The sequence below is a fragment of the Oryctolagus cuniculus genome, chromosome 13, assembly GCF_964237555.1.
Source record: "Oryctolagus cuniculus chromosome 13, mOryCun1.1, whole genome shotgun sequence".
Classification (NCBI taxonomy): domain Eukaryota; kingdom Metazoa; phylum Chordata; class Mammalia; order Lagomorpha; family Leporidae; genus Oryctolagus; species Oryctolagus cuniculus.
In genome coordinates this window covers 108,793,698-108,808,902 of record NC_091444.1, presented here as the reverse complement: position 1 = coordinate 108,808,902, position 15,205 = coordinate 108,793,698, and the positions used below count along the sequence as shown (strand labels likewise).

The following is a 15,205-nucleotide window of genomic DNA, read 5'->3' as shown; positions in this document are numbered from 1 at the left end:
AAAACTGCTGTCTTAGGTTGAGACTTCAGAAACCCTTAGAATAGAACCTACCAATTTTCATTTAAGTCATAGCCATCAGTCTTGAGTGAGGACTCACGCTTGGGGTTGGCTGCTGATTTTGTCACTTATCCCTGATGACATAGGTCTTGTTAGTGACAGCTGCGTCACCCACGTTGAATAAGCAGCAAAGTATCATGAACTGTGTGACAACACGTCATGTCCCTGAGCATGTCCTCTGCGGGCTCTCCCGAGGCGGCAGTGCTCATGTTCCAGGCTGGAGCCAGACTCTGGCCTTGTGCTTCCTCCACCCTGAACTCTGCTAATTAGACCTCTTGCCCCGCCCTCCAGCAGAGACAAATGCAGGACCTTGGAACAGCGTACGAGGCCAGGCTGTCACACACGCCAGGGCCTGGGAAAGGATGTGGCATGGCCAGGTGCAGAGGTGTGTGCTGAGAGCAGTGCTGGAACGCGGGCGGTGCATTTCAGTGGATCGCAAGGGAAAGGTAGGTAAAACACGCGACTCCGCGGGTCGGCGTTGCACTCGCTGCTGAAACTCACTCTTGCAGGCCCCTCAGTGGTTGGGGCCAGCCAGGCACCCTTGACCCCGGTGAGGAGACATCTGACCTGCTGTCCCTGGGGGGACAGGATCTTGTTCCTCTCTGCAGCAGCCAGGGTCCGGATGTGCAGGGGGCACCTGTTGCTTGGACAGGCAAGGGCTGCTCCACGGGCCAGGCCTGAAGTAACGAGACAGGGAAGAAACGCGGCCCTTAACATCTTGTCCTGCTTCTCTTCCCGCCATTCCCCACGCACACCACCCTGTGACGAGCTCAAGGCAGCCATGCCATCCACACCTCTCCTGCTCTTGTGTTCTGGTCCAGCCCCCCTCTGGCTCCAGCTCACTTCTACTGTCTTGTTTCTACACCCATACAGGCTTGCTTGCTTTCTTTTAAGAAACATTTTGATTTTTAAATTTAAGTTTTTTTTATTTAGATTTATTTCATTTGAAAGATAGAGAGGTAGGGAGGCAGAGACAGAAGTCTTCCATCCACTTCGCTCCCCAGTAGTTCACAACAGCCAGAGTTGGGCCATGGTGAAGCCAGGAGGCAGGAAGTCCATCCTGGTCTCTCACGTGGGTTACAGGGTCTCGTGTACCTGAGCCACCATCTGCTGCCTCCCAGGGGTGCAGTAGCAGGAAGCTGGACCAGAAAAGGAGGAGCTGGGACTTGAACTCAGGCCCTCTGATATGGGATGCATTCCCACGTCTTGACCACTGCACCATGAACAGCCCTGCGTGGTCTCTGCAGCAGCAGCTGGTTCTGAGCCGAGTGCACAGTGGGAGCTTTGTTAAAGCACAGAGCCAGACACAGAAGAGCTCTCTGGACATGAGATACTGCCATCCAAGAGCCACACCTGCCCTAGGCTGCTTCTCTGTCCCTGCCCATTTTCCCGTTGCTGTTTTGCCCACAGCACCCCTGTCCTCCAACCCTGACCCCAGTGTCACCTCCTCCCAAGCTCCCTCCCACATCACTTCCTGTCTCTGGCTTTCATGGGGCTGCCAAGATGGGACAGTGAAGCAAGTAGTACACTTAGGGACATTAAATTTAGGGGGAGGAGCACAAAATAGCTTAGTGATAAAAATGAATCACAATTAAAGGAAAATTTGTTAAAATTCATGAAAAAATCCAGAGTGAGGAAATATCAACATCTGTAATCAGGCAGGACCTGACACAAACCTGCACGTCTCTGTGTGCCTGCCTGACGTCTGCTCCTTGGGGACTGAACTGATCCAGCCACGTGCCGCGCTGGCCTCTGGGCGGAACCCTTACCTGTCTTCATCTTTAAAGATGATTTCATGGACTCAGAGCACAGCTGGAGACGCTTTGTTGGAACATGGAATTCAGAGGCTCACGGCACAGCTTGAGCCTTACTAATTTGCTCCTTCAGCGGTTCTCTGCAAGTGCTTTGCGCCTATCTTAGACGTGGGCTCAGTTAGGAGCCCTGGATCCTGAGACACACATGAACACCTCCTTGTGTCCGCTGCGTGAACTCAGGTGGCCTGGCCACCACTGCTCAGTCTGTGGAGTTTGCTCTGCGCTGCACGGATGCCAGGTGGCGAGGCCAGGCTTCTTTTCTGCCCTACTGGGCACCCTCCCTGGGGTGCACGGGATCTCCTTGCATGGTCATGGGCTCTAATATCCTCAGTCAGCGTGGGCTTGGGGACAGTTATGAAGCAGTGACTGCCCAAGATGCATTAAACTTGCCACAACTCAGAGAAACCAGGCTGGGATGAGCTAACTGGGAAGGTGACAAGGGCAGGTGCACAGGTGAGAAAGATGTGACGAGGGCAGATGCCCAGTGGTGGCAGCAGACTAGTGGGGTTTGTGCCTGGCCTTCTCTCTGGCCACATGGGCAGAGGGGCAGAGGTGTGTTAGACGTCTGGAGATCTTTGCTCCTCACCTCCTCTAGCGTCCTGGGGCCCTGTGTTCCCCGTTGCTAAGCTGACCCCGCTGCATCCTGAACCACTTGCTCACATAGCACACTCCAGGCACACGGGTTTGTACCCACTCCACATTCACTTGGGGCCTGAGGACAGCTCAGGACGTTCCTTCTGTGCGTGCAGACATTGGCCAGTCCAGTTCACAGCCATGTGGCGGGGATGAGGTTCTCTGCCTGGATGTCTTCCATCTGTTTTCCACTCAGTGATGCCTTAAACTTTACAGCTTCCAGAAGAGTGATTCCAGGTCACTTGACCCCCACATGTGTCCATGTGCATGAAATGGCATTGTGGCTGGTGTCCAGCTGGAGCTTAATAAATCATAGTTCTAAATTGCACGTCAGGGAAGAAGGGCTGGTGATCATTTCACTTACGAATATGGAAGCTTTGCAGAGCCAGCACAGGGGGCAACCAGGCTGTCTCAGTGAAGCACTCAAGGGGCCGCGCAGATCAGACGAGAGCACCTGTCTTTGAATCGGTAGCTGGAGCCTATCTTAGCCCTGCTGCGGGGCCAACCTTACCAGGGCTGTAATGTTTGGCTCTTGGTTTCCTCAAGGGTTAGCAGGATCGACTGCCATGCAGGCTTCGAGCTCTTATGGCTGCAGCTCTGTAGCCCTCTGATTGCCCAGATTCACGGACAAAGGGACCTCCCTGGGAGACACTGCTTCATTGGAAGTCAGCAAATTGGGACGAATGTGCCCACAGTTCCCTCTGTAAGGGCCAGTTCTGCTGACTGACAGACAACCACCGTTCTTGTGGATCCAATAAACTGGGCAGTTTTCTGGAAGCAGCCATCCTTTGAGAGCCATGTTTAAGCTGTCCAGTGGGGAAAACAGGAACAACAGTCATCAGAAATGGTTGCTGTCGTGGTGAGACTGATGGCAGTCAAAGCTGAGCACTAGCGACAACACCATCTGCAAGAGTGGTGCCTGAAACAGGCATCTTTGCTGTTTAGGTTTCACGTCTTGTTCTTAAAAGAGTCAGTGACCTGTGAAAGAATCAGGTTTCTTCAGACATCAAAGAGAATGCCATGCTATTTGCAAAGAACAGACAAAGGGAAAATTAGATGAACAGTGACAGCGGTGAGCCTGCACGGTCCCTTCACTCCTTAGGGAGCTCATGCAGGTTGGCGGGAAGGCCCTGTTCTCTCTGCCTTGTCAGCTTCCCGGGCTGCCAGCCTGGCTGGGGACCTGGCTCAGTGGCACAGCAGTGGTCACATTACATGGAAAATCCCTCAAACAAGAGACAGATGGCTTGGGGCGGAATGAAATCAGAGGCTTCATAGTGCATCCCAGGGTTCCTTCTCCCGAGATTACCAGCCTCGTTCCTAAATGAGTCTAAACCTTTGACCTCACCCATGTCCCTTCTTTTAAAAAGAGCCCATGGTCCATTGTCCCCTCTTAATCTCGTGCCTGTGCCTCGGACCATCCTCCAGAAACTTGGAGCTATGGCCAGAAACCAGAAGTGTCACACGCCACCCTGATGTGTCTGCACACATACATACACATGTACACGTATGCACATGAACATGTGTACACACATACGCACACACATGCACACTCCTGGGACCGCCAGCTCCTCACCTCTGGGTGGACTCTGGGGAGCAGGACACTGACTTTCTCCACCGCCGGAGATGGCCGTTCCCAAGTCTGAGTGGGCCCGCAGTTCAGATGGCACCGCTGAGCCCAGAGCGTCTGTGAACATCTGAGGTTGGGTAGAGGGATTGACTGCTGAGGGGCACACAGAAATCTTGTCCCAAACGTGGCCTCCAGCATGCATGGTTGAATCTTTTATCTCCTTTCCCATACGATGGACCCAGGGGTCTGTGGGACACAGTTGGGTCCACTGGCCACGGAACACGCTGTTAGAACGAGGGCTCAGCACTCCCCCCGCCCCCAGGGCCTCCAGGCACCCAGGAGAGGAGGGCACTGTGGATGTTTTTGTTTTTCACTTTGCACTGGCAGCCCCTGCTCTGAGATGAAGGGAAGGTGTGTGTGGTGAGGTAGGAAGTGTGTGTGGTGAGACAGGGGTGTGTGTACAGTGTGCACGGTGTGGTCCCGCTGTCTGCTGCCCCTCCTGCCACCTGTCTGGTCCCTGTCTTTCTCCCTCCTCTCACCGCCCAGGTGAGACTCTTGCCCTGAGCTTGGGTGTCCCTGCCTATCTGTTGGGCATCTTGACCCAGGGGATCCAGGTGTCCCTTGGCAGCGCAGCTTCCCTCACACCCACACTGCAGTTCTCCATTGCTCTGGCTGCCCTCATCTCTGGCCGTGCCTTACTCCTCCTCTCTGCTTCAGGCCAGTGTCCCAAAGGAGGCCTCTTCACGTCCAGCTGTGGCCCCTCAATTCCACCTCCAGGAGGGGATGACCGCTAGTGTCTTGGCTTGTTCTTCCAGCCTTTTCAAAACAATGAATATATTAAATAACTAGAATGCATATATGTAATCTTAATCTTCATTTCTGTTGGAAATGCAGAGAGACAGAGACAGATCGCCCATCTGTAGGTTCACTCCCCCAGTGCCACAATAGCCAAGACTGAGCCAGGCTGAAGCCAGGGGTGTCCTGTGGGGGTGACAGGAACCTAAGTATTTCAGCCATCATCTGCCTCCCAGCATGTGATCAGCAGGAAGCTGGATCAGAAGCAGAGCAGCCAGGACTGAAACTCAGGCTCTTCAATATGGCATGCACTCATCCCAAGCAGTGACTTTACTGTGGCACCAATGCTCGCCCCTATACACATATTTCCTGTAGACTGGGGTTACACCAGAAACTGCTCTGTAGATGGTTTTCACTGAAGATACCGTGAAGACCTCGCAGTCATTTCAGCCCACCCGTGGTTCTGAACTGTGACAACAGCTGAGGACTTTTCAGCTTGTCCTCCATTGAGCGGAGAGCGCAAGGCCTTTTTGTCCTTTCCAGGTAATGACCTAGAATCCCATGGAGGAGTGTCTGCTGCCTGGCCTGTCTGTTCCCTGGGTGTGGAGAGGCCCTCCGTGGATGGCGGTGGTCTTGATCTGAGGGCTCCCGGACGTGGCTTGGTGCTCACGTCAGACAGCCCTCTGAGATACCCACTGAGCTCCCGGTTCTTCTGCAGGGAACCAGGTGCTGAGAAGCTGCTGCCCATCATGGCTGAGGTGAGCTGGGTCCTCCAGCCAGAACCTTTTCCTGGGCGGAGACCTGTGTCCGCTATGTTCACACCTCCAGTGTACGGACTCTCTGTCCCTAGCAGTTAAACCCAGCTCTTAACTTACACAGCTGGCCAAATCCATTTGCATGAACTTCCAAGCTTTTGTCCTGATTACTGTGATGTGAAATAATGTAGTATATACCCCAAAGCACAACTGTAGGTATTGTTTGATCACTGCACTCAACTTGGCTACTGGAGACTCTTGGCTTTCAAGTCTGCGGATTGTGTACTATGACCACGGCGACTTACCCATCACAGCTGATCACGACAGCTTATCTATCATTGCAGGGTCTCAGTCCACCCGTACGAGGATGGACCGGGCCTGAGGAAGGTTAAGTGAGCCGCTCACCTGTTCCCCAGCCTCCCGATCCCGGAGACGATCAGACACAGCGGGGAGCCAAGTCCAGCAGGGACTCGTTTATTTCGCACCTAACAGAGGATTTTATAGCACAAAACTGCAGTCATTGGGGCAGGGCTAAGGACCAACCAATCACTTAAACGGTCATTTTACAGGCCGATTTTTACAGGACTAGCCACATGTCTATATACATGTCATCAGTTGTCGTCACTTCCCCTGATGTTGCGTGGCCAATCAGCCTTAGTGACAAACCACTTTGAGTTCCACCCATCTTACTTCCTCTGGGCACCATCTTTGAATTGCTTCGTGTAACTAATTTCCCCACATATCATAACGTCTTTTTTTATTTTCTGTAAAAAAATTTTAAGAAATCTTTTATTTAATGAATACAAATTTCATAGGTACAGCTTTAGGAATATAGTGATTCTTCCCCCCATACCCACCCTCCCTCCCCCACTCCCATCCCTCCTCCTACTCCCTCTCCTACTGCATTCTTATTTAAGATCCGTTTATCATAACTTCTTAAACACAATGACACCAGAAGACAGTGGGACATGCACATTGCTTCTAACCTGTGAATGGGGGCCCAGGCACTAGGCCCTGCTGTTGAACTTGGAGCCTGCTTTGAATAGTTTGAGAGCACTGATGTATACCTCGTGGCAAAATATTATACTCAGGCTTCACTGCAGTTGATTTTGAATTTCTATTTGCTTATTACGATTTTATTGGCTAGATGGAGAGACAGAGATAGGGAGTGGGAGAGAGAAAGAAACAGAAAGATCTTTGACCTGCTGGTTCACTCCCCAAATACCATCACCAGCCAGAGATGGGCCAGGCCAAAGCCAGGAGTCTGTAACTCCATTCTGGTCTCCCATGGAAGTCACAGGGCCCAAATACTGGAGCCATCACTTGCTACCTCTTAGGATGTGCATTAACAGGAAGCTGGAATTGGGAATGGACAGCCAGGAATCCGTGCTCTTGGATATGGGATGCAGCAGTTTCTGTTTGCTTTCATTTTATTTGAAAGTCGCAGAGGCAGAGAAGAGACCGAGGGCGAGGCAGGTGTTTTGGGAGACATGGTATGACTTCTGGCAAATCTGCATCTGTGAAACAGTGAGGCATTCTTCAAACCAAGATTTTTCTGCATCACAAATTCTTAGTGGGGTTTTAAAAGTTATTATTCTAGTGCTGGCCTACTTCCGTCCTTTCTCTTAAATAATCTGCTGCAGACATTCAGAGGGTCTGCTCGTCCCAGGATCTGACCACGGCTGATTTGCCGAGAGCCTCTGAGTTGCGCCCAAGCCTTCCTGGGGCATCTGCAGAGAAGTTAAATCATCTTCAGTGGGGGTCATGCTGATGGTAAACCCGTGAATCTTGATATTCTACACGAGACTCTTAATGGTGGAGACTTATTATGCTGCCGATACACAAAAGAAAAATAAATCCATCTTATTTTACTGGGAGCATGACACTTTTATTTAGAGAATTTATATTTCTGAACGCTTTGTCCATTACAAATACATTTCGAATGTGATGCTGTAATGTTAATAGTCTACTCCCAAAAGGCAGGCCACAGAGAAGGTGGGGCGTGGGGGTTCCTCTGAGGTTGGAGACAGAAGAGAGAGGAGGATTTTGATGATGAGTAGACGCCAAGAGCATAAGAAAGATTTTTCTTGTAAAAGCAGGGAAATTTGGATGTGTCTGAAGGATTCTGAGTACAGAAATATTCTCTTGTGAATTATGCTTACACCCTGTACTCTGCCCCGAAGAACTGAGTGGGGCCTCCACACGCTCTCCTGGGTGCAGGCTCAGCATTGCACGCCGTGCCGCTTGCTACGCACACAGGACGTTCTGCAGAGCCAGGCTGCCTGCTGGAGGGGTCTGGGGAACCGTGGTAAGGGGACAAAGGTCAGAGGACGCTGAGTGTGAGTGACTCTCAGGGCAGTGAGGCTGATGCTGCCGAGAGATAGGGAGGAGGATGAAGTAAGGGCCATCTGCCCTTCTTCCCTGGGCCTTCGGGAGAGCTGAGTTGCCGACGTTCCTGCCACGTAGGCTGATTAGCCACCAGCTCCCTGCAGTTTCCTCAGTGCTGGAGGCAACAGGGAGGAGGTACAATGGTGAGTAAGAACAGAAGCAGAGCCTTCCTCTGGGGTCTCATTTCCCACTCCATTCTTGCTCAGTCCCCGGATGTGGGAGGCCATAAACAGGCAACAGAGAAGACCCAGAGAGCTCTGCCTTTCCCATGGTGGGCAATGGTGCCAACGTGGTTTGCGTTCAGAGAAACCATCCTTCAAAGAATCTGGGATCCGAATCTTCCCCGGCCAGCCGTGGTTGGGCCCGTATCTCATGAAGCCGGGCAGTGCAGCGAGCACAGCTCCCAGGCAGCCCCGTGGTCGCTCTCACTCTACAGGGCACCGTGTTGCTGAGGTGGACGTTCAGCAGGTCGGGGCAGTAAACGCATTTTCCACAGGGGACATAACCCATCATAAGCTGGGCGGCATCTGTTCCTAAAAGTATGTTTCTGCTGCTAAAACTTCTGGAAACTGCATGTTCTTTCTTTTCTGGAAAGGTGTCTGGCAAACACTTACCTCACATGGCCAGACCCAGCGCCTTACTCCTGGCTCTCCCAGGCTCTGGGTTCTGGTCCTCCTCCTGGGTGGACATGCGGCTGGCGACTCAGACCCCAGCACTGCTGAGTCAGATGCTGGGACTTTGTGAAGCAAGGATTCAGCAGAACTGTGCACAGCTAGCTGAGTCCCTCCTGGGGTGAGTCAGCACCACGTTTCCTCCATGCTGGGAGCCTTGTGCTTGTCTGTGCCGCTGGAGAGGTGGTGCCTGGGGAGCTTCCTGCCTTCCCTGAGAGCCCCCAGTGGAACACAGGGCCCCTTCCCCTAGGTGGGCTGCCTGAGCCATGTCTGCGGCTGTGGTGTGGGGTCCTGGCACCTGTAGCCCTGTGATGCTCCGTCTGGTAGGAGTTCTGTACTTGGCCAATGCCAGTGCTGCCTCATCCCGAGAGAAAGCCTGGCCTCGCTGTCCCCAGGATGACAGCAGCGCTGGCAGAGGGCTTCCCAGGTGAGTTTGCACAGCCACGTTTGATCCTCGGAAGAGAACAGAATGCACAGCACGCACCCCTCCCTCCCCAGAGATCTATCAGGAAAAGCAAAGCTCTCAGCACCCCCAGAAAGGCCTTAACACATTTTGCTTGTGGTTTCTCATTTCCTGAGACTTTGAGAAAGTTGACCTAGCTTTTCCTCCCTTTTTAGTCTACTTTGTTGGAAGGAGAAAAGGTGGTACTTTTCTTACTAAATGACATGAATAGAGAAGAGCCCCACGACGTTTGTCACATAAACAGAGCAGTAATAGAGACAAAGAATTGAAGTCCTGACCTTTTTCTGTTTCTTCATGAACCAGGCCAGATGCGCAGTATCTGAACACATTAACACAATGGAGAGATGCCATTCCGGCCCTGAGCCTTGACCTGCACGATGCTGGCCCCCGGTATTCTGTGATCTGAGCTGAGGGTACAACATGTCCATGATCTCTACTTCAGAGTTTTGTTCTTTGGCTCAATTTCAGAAAGCTTGACTGATGGCTTTGTGCTTATAATTTAAAGTTTTGTCTGGCATTGTTTTTCAAGGAGGCCCTTGAAGACACACACATGGGGCTGTTTGCTTATTTAACAGACAATGAAAGGGAAAGGTTAATTGGTTTGCTCAATGTCACCACATTGAGCAAGCCCCAGGGCTGCCATTAGAATTCTCTGTGTTAATATAAATAACTTCTCACAGTGGAGGTTCTTCTCTGAAAAGATGGTGAATTTGGAATAAGGAAAAAGGTTTGCATCTAATTCTCAATCCATGACTAGTTCCTGAGTGGTCATCTCATGCTGCCGCACCTTCTGAGTCCTCAGCTGGCCCTTGGGGACAAGTCTTCTCTCCTTTGCGTTAACACACAGTCATTTCCATCCACCCCTTCATCTGCCCAGCAGGCGTTCACTGAGCACATGAACAATATTCAGCAAAGCGAAGGGGCCTGGAGGCAGGGAATGCACTTTTGGTGCCACCCGGGGTGGGGTCGAGGTGGGGAGGACTTGGGAGCATCTTCCCGAAGAGGTGGCACAAGTTCTCAGCAGGAGGGCATTTGACCCAGCAGTGGAGTCACTGCTTGGGCCTCACAGCCAAATTGCCTGTCAGAAAACCTAAGCATCAAAGCTAGTGATTGGCGTTGCCAGGTTTTAATTGGTTCACAGATGTCTTCACTGATTTGATTCCTTGGGTCGTATTTACTTAGAGGGCTCACAGGAGAGCCACTGTTCCCAGCATGAAACACTCTGTGTGAGGCCGGTTTGCTGCTGTGGTCACATGTTCCATCTATGTGAGAAACTGCCCAGTCCCTGTTCTTGTAGCTCCACTAGAACTTGGAGTCCTGCTCTCCAGCCACGGCATCACTGGGGCTCCATGCTCATCATGATGAGAGACTGTGCACATTGACATCTGCGCTCTTGCTGTTGACCAGTGAGTGCTGGCTTTCACTCTGTGTTTTCTGGGGTTTCAATCAGTTGGTTAAAATATGCCATGCCCATTGCTTCCCCTAGATAGGCTCCAGTTCACACCTTGGATGGAGCAGAATTCACTGGAACCTGAGTAGGCACTGCCTTGCAGGCCTCCCTCCTATAGTGCTTGGTCTGAAGGGGTTGGGGGAGGGCAGGGCCCTGGAAGGTGCAGGCTGTTGTAAGATGTAGCCCCACATAACTTGGGAGTCACCTGCTGCAGGAGTCTTGTCTCAGATGGAGCCCTCCTGCTTCCTGGGCAGAGGCCATGCGTCCCCTGAGAGAGCACCTGTGCAATGCTGGGGCACCTGGGAGGGACCCTTCATCACAGGCTGCTGCTTTGTGTGGCCCACAGCCATGCATGGAGAAACGGGATGGACAGCATCATCACAGGTTCCACCTACCCTGCTCTTCGTGTGCTTGCCAGGTTTTGTTACTTTCACTGAATACCCAAGAGGAGCTTCTTGGGAAAGAAAAGGCTTATTTCAGGTTTGAGGTTGGAGGGTCACAGTTCACAGGTGCCTGTGAGCCTGGCACCTGGTGGAGGACGCATCACGTTGTGAGCCGGGATGCAGGATCACGAGGGCTCTCCTCCCTTTGCCCTCATGTGGACTTTCTTTATGGAGCTACCCTGATTCAACCCCAGAACCCTCCCTAACAACCTCATCTAGCTCTACCCCTTTCCAAAGGCCCCAGCTTTGGACACCTCTACTCTAACCCACCAACCCTTGTCATTGATCCAAGTACTATGTTAACATAGACATTGAGTCCCAGTGTCTCCAAGTGTTTGGGGAGCCGAGTCTTGCTCAGTCCATAACCCCTTGCTTTCTTCTAGTCCTCCTTCCCTTGGTTTCTGTTCCCTTGTGTTCTGTATCTATATCTATGTGTGTATATAGATGTATATGTATATATCTATCTAGATAGATAGGTATCTAGATACCTATATAGTGTGTGTGTAGGGGAACTACATGTAGTTGCACTCAGCCAAATGGACTCTGCAGATCCTCCCAGTTCTGTTGGGAACACCCAAAGCTTCCCAGCCAAGGGCCAGCCAGATGGCAGCCAGACATGTGCCCTTATCTCCGATCAGGTCTGCTCAGGGATCACCTTGGCCACCTTAATGTCATCTTGGCAAAGTCAATGTAACCTTGATCACATTGGTGTCACCTTAACCACATTGATGTCACCTTTACTGAAGGCCTTCTCTTCTGCCACACATACCTCTCTCTCCCGCCTTTCCTCAGATGGTGTCTGGGAAGCAGGCAAGGAGAAGTGGTTTTGTTTGTGTTTGGTGAATTTGTCTGTTTGTGTATGTAAGGGTGGGTTGTGTGTAGATTTGTGTGTGTGAGGGTGGTTGTATGTGGATTTGTGTAGGGGTGTGTGAGGGTGGGTTATGTGTGGATCTGTCTACATGGGTGTGTGAGGGTGGTTGTGTTTGGATTTGTCTATGTGTATGTGAGGGCAGTCATGTGAGGATTTGTGTATGTGTAAGTGTGGGTTGTGTGTGTATGTGTTAGGGTAGGTTGTGCGTGGGTTTCTGTGTGTGTGTGTGTGTGTGTTAGGGTAGGTCAGTCTGTGTGTGGATTTGTGTATGTGTGAGTGTGGGTTGTGTGTGTATGTGTGAGGGTAGTCATGTGTGGCTTTGTCCAAGTGTGAGTGTGGGTTGTGTGTGTATGTATTAGGGTAGGTTGTGTGTGGGTTTGTGTGTATGTGTGTGTGTGTGTGTGTGAGTGTGGGTCAGTCTGTGTGGATTTGTCTGTGTGTGTGAGTAGTAATGTGGATAGTAATGAACAGTGAACTGGGAGATGGCTTGGGTGGAGCTGCCTGTCAGTGACCAAGAGAGACAGCTGGACAATCCTCAGGAGGAGTCTTGTTCAGCGCACCCGATACTGGGCCTCGGAGCTGGGAAGGGTGAGTAGCTTCTGTGTAGGCTATGCTGGTTCTGCCTGCACCAGAGCTGCTCAGCCTCCACTCAGACCTCTTCCCCTCACCTCCCAAGTCCCAGTTCCCCCCTCTCCCAGCTGTGGAATGAATGTGTCTATGAAAGGTATCTAAACATAACAATACAGACCTGTGAGAACAGCAGGGCACTGACTCTCAGAAGACTGACCTGAGGGCCGTGGTCTTTGGCGATGGCTAGGGCCATGGGGTCAAGGGTGTCGTCACCCAGCAGCTTTGGTGTCAGGTAGGGCAGGGGCCCCACAGCCCAGCGAAGGGCTGCTGGGTGAGAGAGGGAGGAGGGACTTCCCCAGGAAATGCAGGCGCTGCGGGTTTTATGGAGGTCCTGGGGGTGACTCTCGCGGATGAAGTAGGAAGGTGGCTTGGTGAAGACATGTGCGAGCGAGAGAGAGCAGGGGGCGTAGACACCGAAGGAGATGCCATGTTTGCCGCCCCAGGATGTGTCTGAACTGCACCAGGTTCCCGCAGGAGTGGTGTCTGCTTACCTTTCCAGCTGCAGTCCCAGTGGCTGGGGAGAGGGAGCCATGTTAGGAACTCAGGATGCCCGAGGCCTTTGACAAACTGTCCGTCAGGGCACAACAAGCGTCACACGTCTGGAGCTGGCACACACACAGCCCTCCCGAGCCTATAAAACACCTGCCAGCTACCTCCAAGGCTCTCGGGAGCCCCTGGGTAGAAACACGGGCACGATACAGATTGGCTACTCACTGGTGGGGCTGTCACGCAGACTTCGTGTTCTGCTTGCCCTCTCTTGCACCTCTGGGCACAAAGAGAGTGTTGTTTAGAATTAAGCCACTGCCTGTGATGCTGGCATCCCATATGGGTGGTTCAAGTCCCAGCTATTCCACTTCTCTCTCTTTTTAAAAAAAAATATTTATTTATTTGAAAGTCATGCTTACAGAGAGAGAGGTCTTCCATCTGCTGGTTCACTCCCCGGATGGCTTCAATGGCCGGGGCTGGGCCAGACTGAAGCCAGGAGCCAGGAGTTTCATCCAGGTTCCCCATGTGGGTGGCAGGGGCCCAAGCACTTGAATCATCAGCTGCTGCTTTTCCCAGGCTGTTGGCAGAAAGCTGGATAGGTAGTGGAGCAGCTGGGACACAAACAGGTGCCAGTGTGGGATGCTGGCATTACCCCTCTGCCTCAGAGCTGGTCCCTGCTCCACTTCTGATGCAGCTCCCTGATAATGGGCTGGGAAAGCAGAGGGAGATGGTCTGAGTTCTTGGGTCCCTGCCACCCAGTGGGTCACAGAGGTGGGAGTAGAGTGGGGAGATGGGTTGAAGGCAGAGCAGCACTGGGCCGTGGAGAAGGGATGGACAGGGAGCAGAGCATTCAAATAGGATGCCAATGGGCATGGGAGAGAGACTGAGGCTGAGGGAAGTGGGATAGTAAAAAGAGCATGGTTTGTCCCAGGAGAGGGGTTTGTTCACCAAAATCTGTGGATGCTGTAGTCAGTTCTACAGCTGCTTAGAAACCAGCAATGCTCCCATGTCCTTAAACCATCTCTTGATCACTTGCAATGTCACGTACATGCTGTGGACATGGCTGGTTCAGGGAGTGAGGCCAGCAGAGCCAAGCTGGATAGAACAGTGCCACTCTGGGTGACTTTGGACCCCTCCTCAGTCACCGGCCACTCTCCTTCCCAGACCCCCCCCTCCCACTCAGGGTCTTGTTGCTGTCCTTGCATAGCCCTGGGCTGCAATGTAGACATCACCTCACTGCCTGCTATGTTTTGGTGACAGCTATCCAGGATATTTTCATCCTAAATGGGAATCCTCCACCCCCACCCCATCCAGGCAAGCAGTCGGACAGGAGAGACTGTCCTGCTTAAAGCCAGACCCCAGCCCTGGGGCCTGGAGGCTCTGAGCACTCATTAGGCTCCCACACAAAACAGGCTGTGGGTGTTTGTGATTCCCCAAGACACCAGCCTCCAACCAACTCTGAAAACCACAAGAGTGGCCGCCTGTTAACAAGCCATCTATTTGCAAAACGGAGTTGATTGTTAATGTCTTTTAACATAATTTCCCTCCAGGAACCAGAGCAGGCTCATTCTGATCATTTCATGCATTAAAATGATTAACACTGCATTTAGAAAAAGATGCACCACTGGGTATTTTTACCAGACATTACCCCTGCTCCACAATCTGTTTGAGTTATGATCTGCTCTTCATTCAATAAATATTGCTATGGAAACAAGTGCTGCATTGGGACAAAACACATTTGAGAAGAAGGTGGGTCACACATGCTGCCAGGGCTTTCAGCTGTAGACAAGAGAAACCAGTTCTGTCTGACTCAAGCCAGAGTGGAGTTGTTGGAACGAATGTTGAGGGGCTCTGACCACAACCCTCGCGACTATGAGGTGGGGAGGAGGTGTGTCTTCCCCTCCTGCCTCAACAGTGTGGCCAAGACCTTCCTACCACGACTTGGCTGTGGGAGTTTCCAAAGCCACAGAGGGGGTCTCTAAGTGCTAGATACCTAAAAAACCTCCATTGTTTCACCCAGAAGCTTAAATCTAGCTCAAGCCAGGACACAGCACCTTCTAAATGAAATTCCCAAGTAAGTGCGGCCAGAAACTGGCTTTGCTTTATGGATCCAGTTCCAACTTCCTCCCTCCCTTATTTATAAAGATTTTTTTATTTATTTATTTGAGAGGTATTGTTACAG

General features: G+C 51.8%; 1 long non-coding RNA gene across 3 annotated transcripts in view; it reads left to right on the top strand.

The window, feature by feature from the left end:
* Positions 1-322: 322 nt before the first annotated feature.
* LOC127487543 (uncharacterized) overlaps positions 323-15,205 on the top strand; it is a 29,015-nt gene continuing 14,132 nt past the window's right edge. For all 3 annotated transcript variants that reach the window (XR_007914428.2, XR_011381314.1, XR_007914427.2), the window contains exon 1: positions 323-503. This is a non-coding gene — a long non-coding RNA (uncharacterized lncRNA). The remainder of the gene's footprint in view (positions 504-15,205) is intronic.